Source organism: Leptodactylus fuscus, chromosome 3 (assembly GCF_031893055.1).
Source record: "Leptodactylus fuscus isolate aLepFus1 chromosome 3, aLepFus1.hap2, whole genome shotgun sequence".
NCBI classification, from domain to species: Eukaryota; Metazoa; Chordata; class Amphibia; order Anura; family Leptodactylidae; genus Leptodactylus; species Leptodactylus fuscus.
In genome coordinates this window covers 104647489-104671446 of record NC_134267.1, presented here as the reverse complement: position 1 = coordinate 104671446, position 23958 = coordinate 104647489, and the positions used below count along the sequence as shown (strand labels likewise).

Here is a 23958-nt window from a genome sequence, read left to right as displayed (position 1 = left end):
TGGGGGAACGCACCCTTATGAGAGACCTGGAGCAGTTTTCAAAAGAAGAGTGCTCTAAAATTCCAGCAGAGTGGTTATTTATTTCCAAAGGGTGTGTGCAACCTTAAATTGAAGGTGCCAATATCATTTTGTCTGGCTCATTTTTGGAGTTTTGTGTAAAATGTAATTTTTGGCTTTTTTTTTTAAAAAATTTTGTATTGTTCCAATACACACTAAGGAAATAAACACATGTTCAACAAAACATATTTAACTGCAGTAATTTTCTGGGAGAAACACTTATTTTTCTGGACATATTTCAGGGGTGCCAACACTTAAGGCTATGACAGTATATTGCTAGTTCACTCTTTACAAGGTTCAATTAACCCTGTAAAAAAAATACAACATATGTTGAGCATGTAACTCAACTGGGATTTGTCAAGGACAAGTGACAAATTACTCTATTACTGGTCAGTGCTCCAATTCTCTGCTGGAAAGTACCAATCTACAGTTCCTCCAAGAGGCTTAAATGTGAACATGAGTCCCACTGCCAATACCAGCTGGACTGATCAATATACAGATGTATATGGTCAGTAGCATCCAAGCACAGTTTTATACACATATAAACCATTGTGGCAGCTGAAGGACCAGGATAAAACTAGTGTGAAAAATGTACTACCACTTAAAAGTGACTCCTGATTTTTTAAGTCAGAACTTTAATGTAACTATATTAAAAAAGCACCAAGAAGGAGTTGTTGGAATCAATTGAATCTTTATATGTTTGACTGTAATGCTGAAATATAAAAGTGAATAGAATATTAGAGCAAAAGGATATGTTTATTGGAGAAAACTATATAACTAAAAGGATGCTTTAGTGCCCTATTTGGCTTCCTCTTGATACAAGTTGAGATGCGGTTGAGCATGGAAGCATTCAGGTTCATATGCTCTCCTGCTGCACATTTGCCCACTGATGTTACAGCTGGGCCTATAGGTCCTGCACATTCATAGGTTGTCAAAGCTGGCATCCCAGCTGGTCCTATAAATACTCAAATGATGATAAATCTTACGAATGGGCAGGTCATTCTGGCAATGACACATCCCTGGGAAACCTTTGATGTGTTGTCAGCGTTATCTCAATGAAAAAAATTTCAGTTAGAAACCCAAACATAAGAGGCAACACTTGGATACAGGATGTCTCGCACATATCGCTGAGCTATTAGTGTCCCTCATATCACTACTATTGCTCGACAGGATTGAAGGCAGGATTGAACCACTCACCATGTGGCTTCAATACTCAAACCCAACAGTCGTTGAATCCAAATAGAACCTAGATTCATTGCTATAGATAATATAGTTTCAGTCTCATGCAGAAGATCACTGTAAATGAAGGCAACCATGACTGGCTGCCAATGACTGGAAAGGGAATGGGTTCCAAATTTCCTTCTGGTAAGCCCTGGAAATGGTCTGGGCAGAGATAGGGTTATGTAATGAAGATGCCACCAGTGTCTGGATAGTGTACAAGGAAACTTTGGCAGCTGCTCATACTTGTTGGTATATCAAACAATCCTCTATATTAGTGGCCATCCGAAGTTTGTGCACCGTGTATGCATAACCACCACTCACAACACCTCCTAACAGGTCCAGAATCACCAAAATGTCACACAATTTGTCAAAACCACCATCCTTTTTCTCTTAGTTCAATGATGCATCTCCTGTCAAAGCCTGCGAGCTGGGTAAAATGTCTTTGACTACGTCATAGATGGATGGCTAGCAATCAATCTCTCACTAAGAGGTGACACTACCCAAAAGTAGCCTCTGAGAGCCTTTTGATAGGTCCACAGAGGAAGTACATTACTGCCCTCTTTTGGCAGTACTCAGTGTCTAATCAGACTACACTTTCATTTACATAACTGCCTGAGAAATAACTGTAAGCAGAGTTCTGCACAAATCTGTGCATCTATTTATGTTAGTGTAAAAATAAACTAATTCAACTTATCTTTAACTAAAGAGATCAAAGGCACCTTGTTTGGATATGCCATAGAATAATTGTTTCAAACCTCCTTGGCTCCTGTTTCTGCCAGTTGATGTTGTTAAAGGTCACATAATTGGCAAAATATAATTATTGGTGATGTCTGATTCAGCACGAGAAAAAGGTTTGCCAACAATGTCTTCTTTACACTACCTGCAAAGTGGAAGGGATTCTGCCTAATCCCATCCACATATTGCAGAAAAAAAATCTGCAGGGAAAATGCTGCAATTTCAAAAAGACTGCTCTTTTGTAAATCGCAGTATGTCAATTATACCTATGGAAGAGCTGGTGTTTTCCGTATAAGTATAATAAAGGCAGAAAGGCCACAGAGGAAAACTCTCCCAACTTTCCATTCACACTGAGCTTTTTGATGAGGAAAAAATCAGCTTCAGGAATTAGGAAATGTTTTTTTTTCCTCCAGCACAGTGTATGGACCTTGAAAAAACTGCTAGCGTTTTTTTCACGCAGTTTTTGCCAATTCCGCAGCCAATTCTGTGCCTAAATCCACACCCAAATCCTCAATGTGAATTTTCCACCTCCCATTGCCTGAGTTGGTTTTTGCAGACAGAATCCGCCTGAAGGAAACTTTTTTACCCCTAGTGGAAAAAAAGCTAACAGAACTTATAGAACTCTATGGGGAGGCGTTTTTTTCCACATGGATTCTGACACCGATTCAGCGCCAAAATCCTCGCCAAAAAATTCAGTGTGAATGGACTCTTAGGCCAGGAAGGCGCCGCAGGAAAAATCGCGGCATTGTACAGTACTTGCAAAGTGGATGGGATTCATACGAATCCCATGCCCACTTTGCGGAAAAAAATCGCAGTGCGGACATGCTGCGATTTCCAAAACCATTGCGGTATTGAAAATTGCAGCATGCCAATTATATCTACGGAAACGTCGGCAGCTTTCCCATAGATATAATTGTAACAGAAAGTCAGCGGAGGAAAACTCTGTGAACTTTCTGTTCAAAGTGCTGTGGGAAGAACTGCAATGCAATTGTGTCACGGTGGTTCCAGCCGCACTTTAGCGCGGTGGTTCCATCCTGTGGGGCCTTAGCCTTAGAACTCTATTGGGAGGCTTTTTAGGAGGCTGATTTTGAGGTAGATTCAGCGTCAAAATCAGCGCCAAACACTCAGTGTGAATGGACCCTTAGTTCTTCTTCCCCTCCAACCACGTGTCATGAGAGAGAGGGATTACTTAGAGCAGCAGGGTTTTAAACATTAGAGCGTAAATACGCCTGAAGTGCTGACTTCTTCCAATCCTAAGGAGAGGTCATTGATATTTTTACATTTGGGAAATAAATTTTATTGGCTGAACCAATTATTCTAGATTACAAAAGGCATGCCAAAGGTTAAGATTTCTTTGTTCACTAAGCCTCAGTCATGAAAGGGTTCTTATTACAAGGTAAATAAATAGAAATAAATGAAATACATTTAGATATTAGTGATTGAAATAATGTCTTCTATTCAGAATGCTCTTATGCGGTCTTTAGTAAATGTGGACATTTTGTTCAGGAAAATACAATTAAGAAGCAGCTCAAGTATGGTTAAATATTAATAACACCGTCTAATGCATTTTGTCCTCTGAGGCAGATGGCAGGACTATTGCTATTCCGAGCCTAATATAAACTCTATGGTGTATAGAGCGGGTTTAGACACAATCCAATCCACTTTTTCATTTAATATAATGCAAGCATTACAACTGTGATAGGCGCTCTGCTATTACTTCTGCCCCAAGATCATATTGTCCATAATACAGGAGAACATGGGAAATGGGAAAGTTGGATTTTAATGGTCAACACTAAATACACACACATTTGTCCATAAATTGTCAATATCTTAATAAGGTCTTATTCACAGATTAGTGTTTTGTGCAGTTATTTGCCTCGGTGGTTGTGAGCCAAAAGCATGTGTGGACAATGAAGAGAAGTAAGGCATAACTGATAACTCTTGCATCTTCCTGTGTTTTCAATCCGCTCTTATTTTTTGCATACAATCACTGATCAAAATACTGCTGCCTGGGGCAACATGGTGGCTTAGTGGTTAGCACTGGAGCCTTGCAGTGCTGGAGTCCTGGGTTTAAATACTGCCAGGAACAACATCTACAAGGAGTTTGTATGTTCTCCCCGTGTTCGCTTAGATTTTCTCCCATATTCCAAAGACATACTGATAGGGAAAAAAAATGTACATTGTGAGCCCTATATGGGACTCAATCTACATAAAAAACAAAAAAAAAAACACACTACTGTCTGAATAAGGCCTGACTTAGTTTAAAGCCCAACTAGTACACCATCTCACCCATAAATGTGGTCTGTAGTGGAGTGGTAAGGTTACTAACAGCATTACAATATTTGAGTTTTATGAATATCAAATTAATCTCCCACTTTTAGCATAAAGAACTTGTCTGAACAAGGTTCACAAGACATTTAGGCGTAACATTCACCTACTAACTGGTGTGGAATTGAATCTAGGTGCACAGCCCGCCATACACATACAATATGGGAAATAAGTAGTTGATATACTGGCGAATTTTCCAATCTACAAAAATGGGGAGATCTGTAATTTCTATCATATGTACACATCAACTGTGAGAGACAGAATCTAGAGAGACAGAGACTGTGAGAGACAGAATTTTTTTAAATAATTAATTTGCATTTTATTGGATGAAATAAGTATTTAATCACAAGACGAGTTAGTTTTTCTTTAAGAAGCCGTCCTATCCTGCCCTCATTACCTGTATTAATTGTACCTGTTTGAACTTGTTACCTGTCCATACACTCCATCACTCTCCAACCTGTCCACATGGCCAAGACCAAAGAGATGTCTAAGGACACCAGGGATAAAATTGTAGACCTGCATAAGGCTGGAATGGGCTACAGGATAATAGGCAAACAGCTTGGTGAGAAGGCAACAGCTGTTGGTGCAATTATTAGAACATGGAAGAAATACAAGATAACGGTCAGTCTTCCTCGGTCTAGGGCTTTATGCAAGGTCTTGGCTCATGGGGTAATGATTCTGAGAAAGGTCAGGAATCAGCTCACAACTACACGGGAAGACCTGATAAATGACCTGAAGATTACTGGGACCACAGTCTCCAAGATTACAGTAGTACACTATGCCCTCATGGATTATAATCCTGCAGGGCATGCAAAGTCCTCCTGGTCATTTCAGCACATGTCCAGGCCCATTTGAAGTTCACCAATGTCCATCTGGATGATGCAGAGCAGTCATGGGGAGAGGTCATGTGGCCAGATGAGACCAAAATAGAACTTTCATTCATCAGACCCACTAGCGCATTAAAAACACATATAGCCAATGATGTATATAAAGACCTCAAAAAACAATAATCTGTGGAGGTCAATAAATCACAAACAGGTATGGAATATACTTACATATAGCAAAAACTATAAGTCTCCATAAAAATAATAAAATACTGGAGATCAGTAAAGGGAGCAGTATACTGTGGGGTCAGTAAAGGCAGCAATATAATTTTTAAGGGTGAGTAAAGGGGGTGTTATAGCGTGTGAGGGCCATTAAAGGGCGTAATACACTGTGGGGTCAGTAAAGGGGATAATATACAGTGTTGGCCAAAAGTATTGGCACCCCTGCAATTCTGTCAGATAATACTCATGTTCTTCCAGAAAATGTTTGCAAGCACAAACTCTTTGGTATTAATATCTTCATTTATTTTGCTTGCAATGAAAAAACACAAAAGAGAATGAAAAAAAAAATCAAATCATTGATCATTTTACACAAAACTCCAAAGCAACAGTCATAGGTGCAATATAAATCTTACGAAGCATATAACAGAGAGGAGGAGAAGAGTTCAACATAGTGTTATATAAGACATATGTAATGTTTGTTGGGGGTCATAGTGGCGTGGAGAAAGGAAGAGTAGGCAGAAGTGCAAGAAGTGGAATAGGGTAGTAAAGAGTGTTTAACCCTTTCCCGACATTCGCTGTAATAGTACAATGGATGTCAGGTATTTAAATATGGCACCTGCTCAGGAGCCATTTTCCCATTGTTATGACAGGCTTGTCTCCCATACATTTGTATGGCAGGCGGGTATATGCAGTCTATCATACAAATGACAACATATTGCAATGTCAGACCTCTAGGGTTCAAGATGGCTAGGGGTTCTAATAAATGCAATATTAAGAAGAAAAAAAATTAACTAAAAGTTTAAATTACTCCCCTTTCCCTAGCATACAAATTACTTTCAAACACATACACATTAGGAAACCCTGTGTCAGAAAATCCCCGATCGACAAACCTATAAAAATATTTTTCCCGTACGGTGAATGCTGTAGCGGGGAAAAAAAATCAAAACTGCCAAGCTGCTGATTCTTTTCTGTTTCACCTCTGATAAATATTTGAATTAAAAGTGATCAAAGCAATAGACATTCCCCCAAATGGTATAACTAAAAAGTAAACCGGCAAAAAAAAAAAAAATACACCCTATGGATGTCAGAATATGGCAATTTTTTTTTTCTTTGCAAAGTTTTAGATTTTTGTTAATGGTTTAGAATGTAAATAAAACTATATAAATTTGGTATCCTCGGAATTGTACAAAAACACAGAATTCAGGTGACATGTCATTTTGGCTGCAGAGTGAATGCCGTAAAAACATAGACTGTAAGAAAGTCATATAAATGCGCTTTTTCTCCAATTCCACCCCATTCTGAATTTGCAGCTTCCCAGTATATTGTGCAGAATAATAAATGGTACCACAAACGTTAAGCCCTCATATGGCGCTCTGAATTTCACCCCTGTATTGACATCTTATCTGATTTACTGGCCAACCATAGTTGGTATCCTTATATTAAAAAATGGACATGTCAGATATGATGACTTCTTTATGTTCTTTATGATATCTAAAATCGTATAGCGTATTCTGAATTAAGAGAGAAAAAGAGTGAACTCTTGAACAAAAGTGAAGGAAAAGAAAAGTAATGCATATTTTGCTTGTATAATCTATAATATTTTGAAATACAGGCACCATAAAAAGGCTCGTGTGAAAGCCAGCTAAGATGGATGTGAGCCATTTTCTCAGCTTCTCTGACAGTAAGGAATAATTATGTTGCATAGTTTAATGGGAGAAGGAGTAAAAAAAATCAAGGAGGAAAAGTTCATGTCTGGACATGTGTAGCCTCGTGGAAAAAGTCTTATTTCATTCACTGACAAGCACTGCTACTGTGGTCAGCAGTATTTCCCATAGGGCAGCCATGTTAAGGAAAAAAAAAATCAATATTGACTCTTGACACATTTTCATTTACATGAGAGCGAGGCTTTCAGTCCGAGTACAAATCAATACCCAGCTTTTAATGCTACTCAGATGGTTTGTACTATGGAAAATACTGAATTCACTTGCTTAACAAAGTTTAGAGTTTTGGAATATAGTTTGCATACATGTTGTCTCCATCAAACATGTAGGCGAAACCATGGATAGATATTGTCCTTGCCTTATCAGAAAATACTCTAAGGTATTGCATTCTTATTTTATTATTGCATTCGTTTGGTTTTGTACGTAAAAACTCTCTTTGGTCACCAATATGTAAAAAAAAAAAAGGTTTTAGATGTACGAGCAGGAATCAAACTGGGTCTCCCACTAATAATGCTAAGCTTGGCCACCCAGAAGAGAAGGTCTTGGTAGTCATTTTTCCCTCCGTACCCTTTTCATTGGGACATTTGCGTCAATAACCACCCCCATGTTTTTCAACAATTCAGTTCCTCAGTGGAGAAGAATGCCATTCAAACTATAGACCAAGTAGCCAATAGACTAGACTAATGCCTTTCTCTAGCGACCTCATAGCATCTATATGGGCAACTTTTATGTTACGTACACCCTTGATCAAATTCAATGTTCACCTTTCAGTAGTATTTTTCAGTTTACATAAACTATTATTCTATATCAAGTGAAACTTTCTAACTGCATTTATTTTCATGTAGCTCTAAAACAAGCCAAATTGTGTCCGCAATTCTGTGCTACAGAACATGATGTGTTAAATGAATGATAAGTAATGTTTCTTGTTATGTAGTTTAATTACAGTGTCAATTGGCGTCCACAAGTGAACTTACACTTGATAGAAATCTATACATTGCGCATTTCATCATTTAAAGGGAAAGCACCATGCAGTATTTCACAAGTGCATTAAATAAACTGAAAAAAATCCAGCACAGTACACAACAGGTGGAGAGACATCAATGGACATACGGTGTGGTGAAGTGCAAAAACACTTCCCCAAATAGATCATCTGGAGCAGGACGAGATCCACTGGTGTCCAATGGAGAACTTTCAAAAGTTTCAGTCACTAAAGTTCAGCATGGTGGCTTGTAGCCTTACCTTGCCCTGCTTCTTCTTCCTCAAAAAAACTATAACTTTATTAGTTATGGGAAAAATATGCAAATGTGTTTTTCAAGATGTATATAGGAAAACAGTTGCCTCTGCTTGCTGCCCTCTAGGGGCAGCCCCCTTAAACATCATACACAACTTCTTCAACAAGCCTTAATGCTATGATGCGAGGTTTAGCCAAACCAATAAATCTATTCCGAAAGGAACAGAATCCCAGCTGTGGACAGCGCTGTTTAAGGGGGCTGCCCTCTAGGCAGAGTCAACTGTTTTCCTATTTTCATCTTGGAAAACAGATTTACATATTTTTCCCATAATCCCCCGTGGAGCGAAAATGGCTTTATAAGTCTCCATACGCCTGTGACGGTGCTCACTCCTTAAAGAGTGATATTATCCCCAGATTATTAGTTATCACATATACTCCACTTTTTTCCACCTCCATTGTTCCATATGTGCAGATTTCAATGAAGGGCTGTTGTAGGATAATAATATAAATTTGGTTTTCAGGTGTTGTTTTAGGCCCTTTAGCTATAGGAAAGGGAAATCTTGATGCTTTAGCATGTTAGGACACTTTGGAAAATTGTATGTTTCCAGTTTTATAAGAACAGTGTGGTGAAGGTATAAAACATGGGGAAGGCACAAATCAAGGTGCATAAATACACGTCTGGGAGATTTTAGTGTGAGAGAGCTTTACCGGAGTGCACAAAGATCTGATCTCAACCCCATCAGACATCTTTGGGATGAACCAGAGTAGAGATTACAAGCCAGGCCCTCTTGTCCAACATTAGTGTCTGACTACCTCACAAATTCTCTTGTAGGCGAAAAGGCAAAAAAATCCCACAGACACACTTGAATATCTGGTAGAAAGCCTTCCCAGAAAAAAGGAAGTTTTTTTTTAATCATAGCTGCAAAATCGGGATGACTCCAAATCAACGCCTATGGATTTACAACATGGGATGTCCTAAAAGTTCCTGAAGATGTAGTTCATTTCATCTTAATCCTCACTATACCTGGTTTTGTAAAAGATGCAAATAAAACCATGGATATGATGTTGTATACAACCAGTTAAGTATGAGTAGGACAGTTTGTAGAATAGGGATCTCATATGGAGTGCTGTAGCACTTCATTGGCTTTTTTACATACTAGTAATGAACCTGTTTTAAGTGTGTATCTTGGAGACTTCACCTCTACGTGTCGAACTGAATATTTCAACTGCAATGTGTTGAAAGCAGAAAGTAAATTCTCTGGCTTTGCCTTTTTTAAATTATTCATTTGCTTATATAACAACTCATTTATTTAACATGTTGCTTGCCATCTGTGTTCATTCACACTAGACATGACTTTTAGGGCACAGTAACATAAGATTAAGATTTGGTATTCTATATGGGTAAAACGCTGCATACTTTCCATTACTGTAACACTAACATGAAAAAGTACTTAGATTATATAATCATGAATCATAAAACATAAATGCATTCCCAGATCTACAATCATGCAGTGCATTTACTTTTGATGTACTGTTAGGACAAGAATTTTATAATATAATGTTATTATAGAGAAAAAGGAATAGATAAACACCCCAGAGTATAATAAGTGGAAGGCCAGGGGAGGTGAGTAAAAATAGCAGTTATACTCACCTTACCTCACATGTGCTGGCATCCTCTTCAGGACTCTTCCAGTCCCTGGCTTATGTTACACACCCTGAGGTTATGTGGGGTACACCAACATCATAGCATTATGATCCAGTGTCATGACTTCAGCGTACCCCATGTGACCACTGAGACCTAATCACAGGCCTCAGCAGTGACCCCCCCCCCCCAGGAGCATGACGTCAGACAATGGCCAGAAGAAGCCTGAAGAGAACTTTAGCAGACCACTATATGCCCAGTAAAGGTAAGACAAGGTGAGAATAACTGTTTGATATTTTGAATCATCTACCATGGGCTTCAACTTGTATACTTTGGGTTCTGAGAAGATCTCAAGAGTATAATACAGGGTGGGCCATTTATATGGATGCACCTAAATAAAATTGGAATGGTTGGTGATATCAACTTCCTGTTTATAGTACATTAGCATATGGGAGGAGGGGAGGAGGAAAACTCTTCAAGATGGGTGGTAACCATGGCGGCCATTTTGAACTTGGCCATTTTGGATCAAAGTTTGTTTTTTTCAATGGGAAGAAGGTCATGTGACACATCAAACTTATTGAGAATTTCACAAGAAAAATAACCTTGAGCTAGACAGTTTAAAGATGAACCTGATGTATCATCTAGCATTCGTAGATTTTCTAGCCTTAGGGTGCATTCACACGGAGTAACGTGCCGCATGATGTGGCACGTATATGGCGTGTTAGACTTTGTGCGCCGTAAAAGCTCCCATTGATTTCAATGTGAGCCTAGCTCGTATACGCCGTGTTATTTTGCAGCCGTGATTTGCCGCAAAATAACATGGCGTATATGATCCAGCCTCCCATTGAAATCAATGGGAGCTTTTACGGCGCGCAAAGTCTCACACTCCGTATACGTGCCACATCACGCGGCACGTTACTCTGTGTGAATGGACCCTAAGTTTGCACTGTCTAACTTTTAGACAGCATTATTAAACTACTTCTATGGGATAGTGTTCTAAATGTGCTCTGTGACCTATGTAGAGGTCACTTTGCAGGCAGGGAGAGAAGATGAATTGTGAATTGTTTTTGGTAATTTAGAACATTTGGTGCAGCTTTTATTTCTTTCACAAGTCAAATAACTTTAGACTGGATTCTGGTATCCATAATGCAGATAAAATGCATAAAACCCTATGGTGATCGAAGCTTGCTTCATTATAGCTGTTCGGTATTTCAGACATAATATGGATGATAAAATGTGGTTGCGCCATCTGAAACCTGTTCTAGGATCTGTTCATTTCTACTTTGTGCATCCAGTGCTGCATCCATTCAGTGACAAATACCACCATGGCAAGACAGATGCTTCGGCATATAATGAGCTTGTCGGGTTATGTTTTAGTGTCTATCATTTTCTTTCATAGTATGAGCTCCAACACAAATGTGAACAAAGCCTTACTCATATAGAATTTTTCTATTTGTGATGGTTCTATTAATAAGTACAATAACAATACAGGCTGAATAGTGAGTAACTTTTCAATTGTTGCATTACAAAGATGAGAGATTTCTGGCTGGATTATTTCGGGTGTTAAATGCCTACCTCATTCCTGCCGTCTTCACTGTTGATTCATCTCTCTCCTACGGCTGTGTGAAGATGTGACATCACAAAAAAGGGAAATGTGAAAGAAGCTCGGCATAGCTACATCTTAATTAAAATAACCTACAAACGTTTTCTGGGATAGTTACATGAAATAATTTCATTGCTAGCATCAATCATATTACAAACATCATCTTATCTCCTGAGCCAAAAAGTCTAATTAGTAGCAGTCATTAATCTTGCTATAGGCACAGTATCTCATAAAAAAAGAACATCTGAAGCGGCAGCCGAAAAATATCATATCTAGGGAAGTCTAAATAATGCATGTGAATTTAGAACATCTTCTGTTTACTTGGGAAAGTTAGAAAGAAATACTTAAACTTCAGGCACTTAAAAAAAATAGAAGTCGTTTTTTTCCCCTATCTGACAGATGTAGGTTTTTCAGTACTTGGTATTTTTTTTGTTTTTGTTTTTTTTTGTTTTTTTAACTAGTTTTTGTGATTTTTTTTTATGACTCAATCAAAGTGAATAGATGAATATTTAATTTCTGTTTTATATTAGCTTTATAGACAGGAAATATCTCAAGGCTTGGTGATTTAGGCTTATATTCTTTATAACATATATGGTTTATTACAGTAGAATCAATAGTAAAAATAAATCAAACTATTATTATGCACAGATGATATCAAAGGGACATTATATCTTTATCGATATTTGTAGTATACTTATATAAAATGTATTGTTCAACCCAGTCAGTGATTTTGGGGTGCAGATTCTTTCATGGGATCACTGACAGGAAATCCAGAAAAATATGTATCTCCTGTGCTCAGAAGCTCTATAAGGACCAGGTGAGACTCCTACTGTTATATGCCTCTGACTGTCCCTTATGAACCCGCCTTAGAACTACATTTAGAATGAATGATTATTGTCTAGCCCCAAATCTGAACAGATAAATTATGAAATATACTTATGTCCAGTAATAACATTACAATTTTTTATATATAGTTATATTAAAAATCATATTCCCCCATTTACTGCCAAAACAATTGTGAAAGGACATACTTTCTGCAAACATGCAAATATTAAAGTATATAAACCTACTTACTTAAAGGGGCTTCCGTGGAAAAATTTTCTATTTTAAAAAGGCTAGGGGATGCAAAAAAAAACCAACATACTCACCTTTCCCCAGTGCGCCAGTGCCTCCCAGTGCAGTCCGGGCCAATCAGCGGCCCCAGCGATGGACACAAGACCTTACTACCTCTGATATTCTAGGGTCACTTCCTGATGGTGCTGAGGCTGCTGATTGGCTTCTGTGGTCACATGAACGCTGAGGCCAATCAAAGGATCCAGGACATCACAGCTGGAGAGAAGGTTCATTTCTAGAAGATACCAGAGCAGCAGGACTGGACTGCGCTAGGAGGATACCGGAGCACCAGGGACAGGTGAATATGATAAAAATAAAATAAAATAAAAATTCACCTCCCAAGCCTATTTTAGAAATAACTTTTTCGCCCGGACAATTTTTAAAAATGACTAAAAGCAGGGAATGTGGCAACTACAGTCACCTTGTAAATCCTCTAGCACTACATTTCTGTGGATTCCTCTAGGTCTTGCTCACTTTTCCTGTGGGGATGACATGCAGTTTACGTACAGATGACTGCTCTAGCCAATCACTGGCCTCAGTGGTTTGATGTCATACGTGTAGGCATTACTGCTGAGGCCAGTGATTGACTACAGTGGTGATATGTGCATATATGTCATCATTGTAGTACAAGTCATCAAGACTAGCCGGGACCGCCAGAGTGGTGGCACTGAAATGGGTTATTTACTAAATGGGCATGAGTTGTTTTTTAGTTTACTATATTTCCTTTTAAAATATTTTCCTATATTATTTTGCTATAATTTTTTTAAGGTTATATAACATTAGCTCAGCTTATTCTAAAACAGCTTTATGCAATTACACTTGACATTAGCCACTCTCTTTATCTATCCCAGTGGTGTAACTATAGGGGTCACAGTGGTCGCATTTGTGACCAGGTCCTAAAGTTTGGAAACCTCACAGGCCCCCCACAGCGCTGATATAACACATGGCTGTTCATCTCTTCTATTGTCCTCTTATGCGGAGTTCACACAGAGTTTTTCGGTTCGGATTTTGATGTGGAATTCGCCTCAGAATCCGGCTCCAAAAATGCCTCCATTGATTTTACTTCCTTTTTCCGCCAGCGTTTTTATCCCACTCGTGGAAAAAAGAAGCGAGCTGCCCTATCTTGCCATGGATTCTGCGGCTGAATCTGCTGCGGCATCCACGGTGCAACACTCCCTCTTGACTAGGCCCATTCATTTGGGCCTAATCCGGAGTGGAATACTGCAACTGCACCGGCATCCAGTTGCGACAAGCCCTGGGAGGCGTTTTTTGGAGCCGGATTCTGAGGCAGATTTCGCATCAAAATTTGGACCAAAAATCTCAGTGTGAACTTACCCTTCATTTCCCTTTTCTTGCTCTCACTAGTACCATAGAGTAGGAGACAAGAAGTGAACACACAGGTGGGCACAGCATCAGTGTTTTTTAGGGAGAGAAGTGTACAATTCAATATTGTAGCCTGTACTGGGGGAGTATGAGGGGGGTTGGGGAGAACTCTTATCTGCACTAATATCTGTGTGTAAGGGCACTATCAGGACACTATCACCCATGAGAGACATTATTACATGTGGGGGACTACTACCTCTGAGGGGGTCACTATTAAGGACTATTACTTATGTGGGGGGACTATTACGTTTGGGGGTGGGCACTAACAGGCAGGTAATTCAAGTATAACTTAAGAGACTAGTCGGAAGGGTCAAAACACAGAAAAATAGCACCCAAGAATATAGGACATAATACCTGGCACAGGTCCTCTGACCAGATATGCTGAGTGGCTGCACAGCCCTGTTTTACAACTAGCAATGAACATAGTGAACATGTGCCACCTAGCACTTGCACCAACAGCGCCAGGGTGGCAGTAACTTTGTAGGAAGGTATGTTACAGGCTGTGTATACTCTCAGCTGTACTGTACATGCCTAATTATACATACTCCCTGTCCCCTTGTCCCACTCCATAGTGTCATATATACATGTGTCCTCTCCAGAAAACATTTATTCCATCAAAAATAAAATTAGCGAGTCAGCTAGCTAAATACAAATTTTTACAATAATAAGAAACCAAAGTCGGCAAAATCATGTAGACGGATTATATTTTGTCTAGCTGTTCTTCATTTTCTTGCCACAAACCTCGCTACAAACCCTCACATTAAGACATTTAACCGCTAGGTCACAAGCAAGCTCACCCATGTAACCCCATGATCTTCATTTCTCATACTGACAGCCACATTAATCACGGCTGGGACATTTTAAATACATCTGTCCAAAATGTCTGCAAGAGTCAGTTTCCAGTTTAATAGTTTGCCATATGGGGAATTTTATGTTTTTGCCCCTTCTGGATTGTTCACACTTATATATTGTATATTATAGCTATGCCACTTATGTGTACTGATAAACTTAAAGAGAGAAAAACTTCATAAAATCAATCCAATTAATACAAGCAGTATCTATAGTTCATAGCTTATTTGCTAGCTAAATGTTCCTAATAGTTACATTGAAGCACTGATATTGAAGATAAAGTTGTAATATTGAGGTCAATCCACATAAAGTATCAGCATGTAAGATACCACTTATCAAGTAGAATATAACCACATTTAGGGTCCATTCACATGGAGGAAAATGGTGAGGAATTTGGTGTGGAATTTCAGCGCTGAAAAAAAGAGCCTCTCATTGACTTCAATGGGTTCCTTTTTCTGCTAGAAGAAAAAGGAACCCATTGAAGTCAATGGGAAGTTTTTTTTCATCACTGAAATTCCAGACCAAATTCCTCACCATTTTCCTCCGTGTGAATGGTCCCCTTAGACAAATAACAGAGAATCTGATGGTTTTGTCATTTAAAATTTCATACCAACCTTAGTATAATAATGATGGCATTATTAAGGTACTGTACGCCATAACTTTAAGTCCATCCTCTGGGGCCCTAATCAATTCCGAGAATGATGGTAACACAGCATTGGTTTAGTGCTGCATCTTCTGCCCTGTTTTTTCCCCCTGTACAGTTGCACCCTGGCCACCAGTTATACAGGATTCTGCAGCATAACCTCATTTAAGTGAAGGGGGCTAGCCGCAATCCCCCACCTAGTGACATGGCCAAGAGCACTGCTGTGCAAGACAATGTAGAAAGGGACAAAGCTCTAAATCAGAGCTATGTCCCCTTCATTCTTAGGATTGGTTGGGATCCCAGAAGATGGACCTGTGGTCATTAAGAGTGCATTCACACAGAGGAAAATAGTAAGGAATTTGGTATGGAATTTCAGCATTGAAAAAAAAGCCTCCCATTGACTTCAATGGGTTCCTTTTACTGCTACCGTGTGAATGGACCCTAAGTGATAGTATTTCCAAGCAATATGCCATCACTTTTCAAGTTATAAAAATGGGTTCTCTACTTTGGATAATCCCTACTTGCTAGTAGGGTCTTTCTACAATAGGCAGATTACAAAGAGCTTTGTTATCGGGGCCCCTATTGATGAGCCAAATAGTCTAAGATAAAACATGTTGATTGATTGATTGATTGATTGATCGATAGATAGATAGAGAGATAGATAGATAGATAGATAGATAGATAGATAAATAGATAAACTGGTTTATTTTACATTTTAGGTTTCCATTTTTTCGTTAGTTTTACTTTTTATGATCTGCTCCCCAAAAGGTCAGATCAGTAACAAAAAAAATAGATTTTCCAGACAGCAAATATCATTTTTTAATGAAAACTTTGGAAATGAAGGTTTGCGTGCTGCCTGCAGACTGTAATGTGCAGTATCTCCATCCATTTATATGCAGAGTGCTAATGTGAGTCACTTATTAGAAATGAATGAAAAAAAACAGGCAGATCTGAAGGCTGTACCTTGATTAACTCTGCGCCACTGACATGACAGATCTGCATTTTACACTTTGGGAATGATAGTCGCAGAATGTGGGATTTCAATTATGCAAAAGGAAAAAAAAAAAGCTGTTTTTGCTGAGATAATTTAGTGCATTGACATCCTGAGCCACTCTAAAGTCATATTGAACAGGATTACTCCCGATATCATGCTGCAGCTATTTGATGGCCATTGAAGGACTACAGAGGTCATTTGGCCATCATCACATAATCAAATCCCTAAAGTCTTCATTTTTACAATTGTATGCTCAATGATTAGAGAGCGATTTCCCAACCATTTCCTGATTACTTCTGAACCTCAAAGTCACCTCATTTAAATAATTTGCTCCTTGGGCATAGTTGAGGCATGTTTTGGATGGTACACTCATCTTACCTAGGGTTTTAGAAGAATCTACTCCAAAGAACTCATTTAAAGAATAAGGAACAGTCAAATAAATAACACATATAAAGCAATATGCTGATCAAGGGTGAAAACTACATTTACACAGTACATGCTAAGTGTATGTATGGATTTCTCTACAGATTTTTTTTAAATCTCTATGTAGTCTGGTTATTTCAGGTGCTGCACCACTGATTCTAACACAGTTAGAATTTTTTGTCTAGCCCCCACCATTCCTGAGTAATCAGTGAAATTGAAGTCTGGTATGCTAATTACCCTCTCTACTGACAGTAGAGAGCCTAATTAGCTTACCAAACTTCAAAACCTACTGCACTAAGGGCTCATTCACACAGAGTTTTTTGGCAGCGGATTTTGACGCGGAATCCGCCTCAAAATCCGCTGCCAAAAACAGCTCCCATTAACTTGAAAGGGAGCTGCTCCCTTCTTTTTTCCGCTAGCTACCGTAGTAGCGGAAAAAAGACGTGACATGCCCCTTCTTCCAGCGGATTCCGCGACTGACTAGTTGCGGCTAGCTGCACGGTATGTTCACACGCGGAATCCATTTTCAACGGCAAAAAGAGAGTGGCAGTTATACCTAAGGAAACACTGACTTTTTCAGTATAGGTATAACAAAGACAGAGAGTCTGCAAAAGAAAATTCTGCAGACCTTTTATGAAAAAAAAAAAAAAGTGATGCGTTTCCACTGTGGTCTTTTTCTGCAGTTTGGTTGAAGCCCCACATTGCGAAAATACATTGGAAATGCATCGGCAAAAGCGCAGAATTTTACATTAGCTGTAAAGTGAATGGATCGCAGAAAAGCTGCGATTTTCAACTGTCAATTATACCTGTGAAAACGCTGATATTTTCCACATAAGTATAAGGGTGCATTCACACGATGTATTTTGGCTCGTAATCTGGCACGTCTACGCCGCGGGAGCTTTTGCGGGCCGTATACGTTCCCATTGATTTCAATGGGAGCCGGGATCGTATACGCAGCGCTATTTTGCGACCATGATTTTAATAAGGACAGAAACTCCGTGAAAACACAATGAAAAATGCTGCAGAAAAAACACAATGTGTTTCTGCCAGGTTTTTTTGCTGCGTCTCTCTGCATGGGGCCTTAGCCTAAGGTATCCACTCACCTTCAGCTGACATCTGTTTTTCCCAGCACTCTTATACATATTACAGGGTCGGACTGGGATGTCTAGGGCCCACCAGTGGAATTGTTTCTAGGGGCCCACCGCCAGGACCCTGCAGATCAGCGGTACCGAGACAGGGCGGTTAAAGGTAATAACATGTTGGGAGCCATGCTACTCACGCACTATACCATGCGCACTACATATACCTACTGCTACAGCCTGTATGGCAAGTGAACAGCATGGCTCCTAGAAATGTTACCATTACCTGTAGCTGAAGTGTCCTGGAAAAGCTGATCTGCAGAGGTCCTGGCTGTTGTATCATCGCAGATGTAATATTGATGGCCTATCCTAAGGACAGACCATCAATATTAGAAAGATGGATAAATCCTTTAAAGTGGTTGTCCAGGAATTGGAGCAACTCATGTGGTGGGAGGGAGGTGTAAAATAAAAAACAAATAAATAAAAAAAGAATACTCATCTGTCCTTAGCGGTTAAACGGTTTTGCGGAGGAGAGCATAAAACGCACACCGCCGCACCCGGTCTGACAGCTTTCTGTCTTCTACATGCAGAAGACGGAAAGCTGAGAACGGACTGCCGAATGCTAGTGTGAACCTAGCGTCAGCCTAAAGCCCCATGTAGCAAGACAAAGCAAAAAGCGCTGCGGGAAAAACCCCGGCGGCAACACATCAGTTTTTCCTGCAGCGCTTATTGCAGAAACTCCGCAGAGGTTTCCTCTGAGGACTTTGTTTCCTTTAGGGTAAGTTCACGCAGGGATTTTTGGTCAGGATTTTGAGGCCGTATCTGCCTCAAATCCGGTGCAGACTATAATGGGGTCCATGTGCTTTCCGCGCGGTGTCCGCATAGAACATGCGGACAGAAAAGTACTTTACAATCTACTTTCCTGTCCACATGACTCATGCGGACACCACGTGGAAAGCACACGGACCCCATTATAGTCTATGCGGTCCGCGTACTTTCACTGCACACCGCTTGCTAATGCGTTTGGTAATCCGTTCGGGGGGAAGGGGGAGGGGGTTCCCATGCAGACTCCCCAAACAGATCACCAAACGCAGATGTGAACCAGGCCTTATACATATACCATATATACTCACACATATACAGTACAATATACACATACAATACTATAGCACATATACATTTATATACATTCATATACCATATAAGTCATATATATACTTGTATGAATACTATATATACACACACACACATATATATACATACACATTATTATAGCATACAGTATATACTCACACATACCTGTATACAAACATACAGTACTCACACCGTATACAAGACACATACTTTACACAAATGTACATATATACATATTAAACATACAGATTTTACAGAGTTTACTCACCTATTCCAGCAGCAGACGACTCCTGTCCTCCCCACACGCTGCGATGTAACAGGACTCAGTGTGAGGAGGAGGGGGGAGGGGGAGGAAGTGCGTGCGTGCGGGCAGCAGGGGAAACCTCACAGGAGAGCAGCTGCAGGTAAGTGAAGGGAGAAGCCATTAGCTGATGCTGAAGAAAGACACGTTGTCCTCCGATGTGTACTTCTTCAGCATCAGCTAATGGGGGCCCTTGTGTGTGGAGGCAGATGCATTGGCCAGGTGCCCGGTTGGGGCCCCTGGCCATCCCGATCGGGCCCCGACCAATGCATCTGCATTGGTAAAAATCAAAACTTTAAGTCAGGGCTCGGGGGCCCACCGGGGGATTCCCCGGTACACCGTTGAGCCAGTCCGAGCCTGACATATTATACATATGGCTTAGTCAAGTGTGTATGTGTTATAATTTTATGTAAACGTTGTTGAACCAACAGTGCCTATTCAAATGACTAGCTCTAAATTGCAGGGTTCCCAGAGGCTGTACCCCCACCAATCAGAATGGCATGACATATTCTAGCAATGGAAAACTCCTTTAAATGACATCATTTCAATGCCTTCAGCCACTACTATAGGAATGTTCATGGATATGGAACTATAGACTGGTCCAAAGTGGTAAAAGGTGGAATTTTTTTTTAAATTTTCCATATTTTCTCACATCATCAACAATGTGATATAAATCTTACACCCAATTTATTTCAACAGCATGTAAACGACATTAGATTTGTAAAATGAAGGTGACGCTTGCGCAGTATCTGATTCCTTGTATATCAATGCATTTCTGTATATTAGATATAAGGGATTACTTGGTTGCTCTCTCTCTGAGCTTTTACCAGCAAACAATAAGAAAAAGATTTATTTATATGAAAGATTTAGAAGTACAATAAAGAGGATACGTTTTTAGAAAAACAAATCAATAAAGAGTAAATCGCAAAAGCTCAATCTCAGCGTCAGTCAGTGGCTAACCTCTTCATCGCTACTTATCCATCTCAGTCTCATTGTTTCTACATCTTGGTAGGAATTGTTGAGTTAATACTTTAACCTAACACTGAATATGGCTGATCTTTGAGACTGATATTACAATATGCATTACCTAAATTCTAAAACGTCATCCAATGAATACCCTTTCATTTTTGTTTTACTTTAGGGTCTTCCATATTCATTACTATTTTATTATGTGAATAGTTTCACTCACTCTTGACTGCCTTGTGTTTTCCACAAGATGGAAAATCAGAACATGCAGCGACCTTTGGAACACACACCTTGAGATGTGTGATCACCGACTCTGTTTGCAGCCACTGAGAATGCAGTATATGGTGCGCACGCGCAGCTCTTTCCATTCAATTCTATGGAAGCTATGAAAATAGCTGAGGTTGCCTCTCATAGTGGATAGCAACAGTGCCTGATAACCTTAGGGTCCATTCACATAGAGGAAAATGGTGAGGAATTTGGTGTTAAATTTCAGCGCTGAAAAAAAAAGCCTCCCATTGACTTTGGTGGCTTCCTTTTATGGCTGATGTGTGCTAGCAGAAAAAAGGAACCCATTGAAGTCAATGGGAGGCTTTTTTTCTGCGCTGAAATTCCACCCAAATGCCTCACCTTTTCCTCCGTGTAAATGGACCCTTACAGGGTTCAGTGACTTGCTGCTATGTGAGACGCCATCTTACCAGACAGAATACTGCTGCATGCTACAGTTTTTTGTCTACCTTTTTCAACAGATAGCAAAAACTGGAAATATCTTCACTGCTTGTGACCTAGTAAATGTGGTTGGCATACTAAAAACATGTTGTTAGAACACGTAAAGTGTTCATATCTGTCTGCAAGAAAATTTGCATAAAACAAGACTATTTGGTTCAAAAGTATCTATAGCATAGCAAAATTTAGAAAAAGAATATTTTTAATCCATGCTACACTTTTGTACACAATGGTAATGAGATTTATCATACTAATCCATTATAATTTATCCAGAATTCCTCCTCTGTAGGCAAAGATACAAAATGATAAATACAATCTACAAAAGAAAAAGACATGTTCCACATATCCAGATCTTAAGCCTCCCTCACATCTGCGTCGGTAATCTGTTCATTATAGTCTATGAGGTCCGTGTGCTTTTATTGGCACACCGCTTTTCAATGCATTCAGTAGTCCGTTTGGGGGAAGGGGGGGTTGTCCTCATGCGGATTCCCCAAATGGATTACCAACGCAGATGTGAACGAGGCCTTAGGATAAGTTCACACATCGTTTTTTGGATTGGAACCTGAGGTTCAGGCCACCTCAGGTTCCAATCCAAAAGCCGGGTCGCCGTGACTGAAAGCCGATGCACTGCATCGGCATCCAGCCACGCTCTCTGCTCCGGATTAGGCCCAATGAATGGGCCTAGCCTAGCCTGGGGGTGGGAGTTTCTTCTGGCCGAATCGCGAGGTGACTCAGCCTGAAGAATGAGTATCTAGCTCCCAGAAAAAGCTCCTGAGTGGCTCCCATTGATTTCAATGGGAGCCGTCTTTTTGGTCAGGGTTTTGAGGCGATTACGGCCTCAAAACCCTAACCAAAAAACCCTGTGTGAACTTACCCTCAGACAGCATTCAAACAGACATTATTGTGAGGGGAAACACAGTCCACGTAATGGCCACATTTACCAGCCTAACCGTGGCTCTGCAGAATTGAACTTCCATGCTGAATTCAGACGCGTCTAGGTACAGTTGGTAAAAGGCCACATTTGCTGACCCAAATAAAGCCATGTGAACCCAGCCTAGGAATTAGATATGTGGCCTATGTAGACAATAACCCCCCTCCCCTCACACACCAAGACCCAACCCCCACCGACTGGCAGTAAATTGCAATCCGAATGTCTGATCCTCAAAGAGTCTCTGGTGTGTCGGGAAATCAAGAGGATTAAGGCAGACAAGGCCGGAGGGCCCGATGGGATAAGCGCAAGAGTTCTTAAAATGTGCAGTGACCAGCTGTGTGGTATTATTACGCACATGTACAATATGAGTCTAAAGCTGGGAGTGGTACCTCAACTGTGGAAAACATCTTGTGTGGTACCAGTCCCAAAGAAACCCAACCCGATGGACTACAATGACTACCGACCTGTAGCACTGACATCCCACCTGATGAAGGTCCTAGAGAGACTGGTCCTGACACACCTACGCCCCCTAGTGAGCTCCGCTCTGGACCCCCTCCAGTTTGCCTACCGGCCGGGCATTGGGGTAGATGACGCCATCATCCACCTTCTTCATAGAGCTCTCTCTCACCTGGAGAAACCCGGGAACACTGTGAGAATAATGTTCTTTGATTTCTCCAGTGCGTTCAACACCATTCAGCCAGAGCTACTGAGGGAGAAGCTGAACCTTGGTGGAGTGGACCATCACCTGTCCAACTGGATCCTAGACTACCTGACAACCCGCCCTCAGTATGTGAGAGCCCAGGACTGTGTGTCTGACAATGTGATCTGTAGTATGGGGGCACCACAAGGTACAGTTCTTGCCCCATTTCTCTTCACACTGTACACTGCTGACTTTAGGCACAACTCCTCCAGCTGTTACTTACAGAAGTACTCTGATGACTCTGCTATAGTCGGCCTTATCACTGATGGCGACGATAGGGAATACAGAGACTTAAAGAGGGATTTTGTTGAATGGTGCCAGCAGAACCATCTCAGGATTAATGCTGGGAAGACCAAGGATATGGTGGTGGACTTTGGGAAACGGAGGAGTGCTCCGACCCCGGTGGAGATCCAAGGAACATGTATTGAGATAGTCAGGACCTATAAGTATCTGGGCGTGCTCCTCAATAATAAACTAGACTGGGCTGATCACCTGGAGGCGCTGCACAGAAAGGGCCACAGCAGACTCTACCTGCTCAGGAGGATGACGGCCTTCGGAGTCCAGGGGACACTTCTTAGGGCCTTCTTCAACTCTGTGGTTGCCTCAGCCATCTTTTTCGGTGTAGCCTGCTGGGGGAGCAGTATATCAACCAGGGACAGAAATAGACTTGACAGGCTGATCAGGAGGGCCAGCTCTGTCCTGGGGAGCCCCTTGGACCCAGTACAGGTGGTGGGTGACAGAAGGATACTGTCCGTGGTGACCTCCATGCGGGAGAACAAATCCCACCCCATGTATGAGACCTTGATGGCACTTGGCAGCACTGTAAGTGACCGTCTGCTTCACCCCAAATGTGAGAAGGAGCGCTATCGCAAGTCCTTCCTTCCAACCGCGACCAGGCTGTATAATCTACATCAGACCAAGCGAAGATCACTCCGCACAGAGAACTAATGATTATGAATGTCCTCCTTCTTTCTTCTCTGTTCCTTAGCTGCTCTGTTCCTTAGGACTCCTAGTATATCTTTCTCAGCATATGTGTGTCTACTACTTCTGTAATATTTACTGTGTATTATCATGTATCTGTATTACTATGCAGCTGAAACATACTGAAATTTCCCCACTGTGGGACTATTAAAGA

At 40.6% G+C, this 23958-nt stretch overlaps 1 protein-coding gene across 2 annotated transcripts in view; it reads right to left on the bottom strand.

Annotated features, from left to right (window-relative positions):
• Nucleotides 1-23958, bottom strand: part of HS3ST5 (heparan sulfate-glucosamine 3-sulfotransferase 5) — a 242889-nt gene that overhangs the window by 32935 nt on the left and 185996 nt on the right. The gene's annotated exons all lie outside the window — the stretch shown is intronic.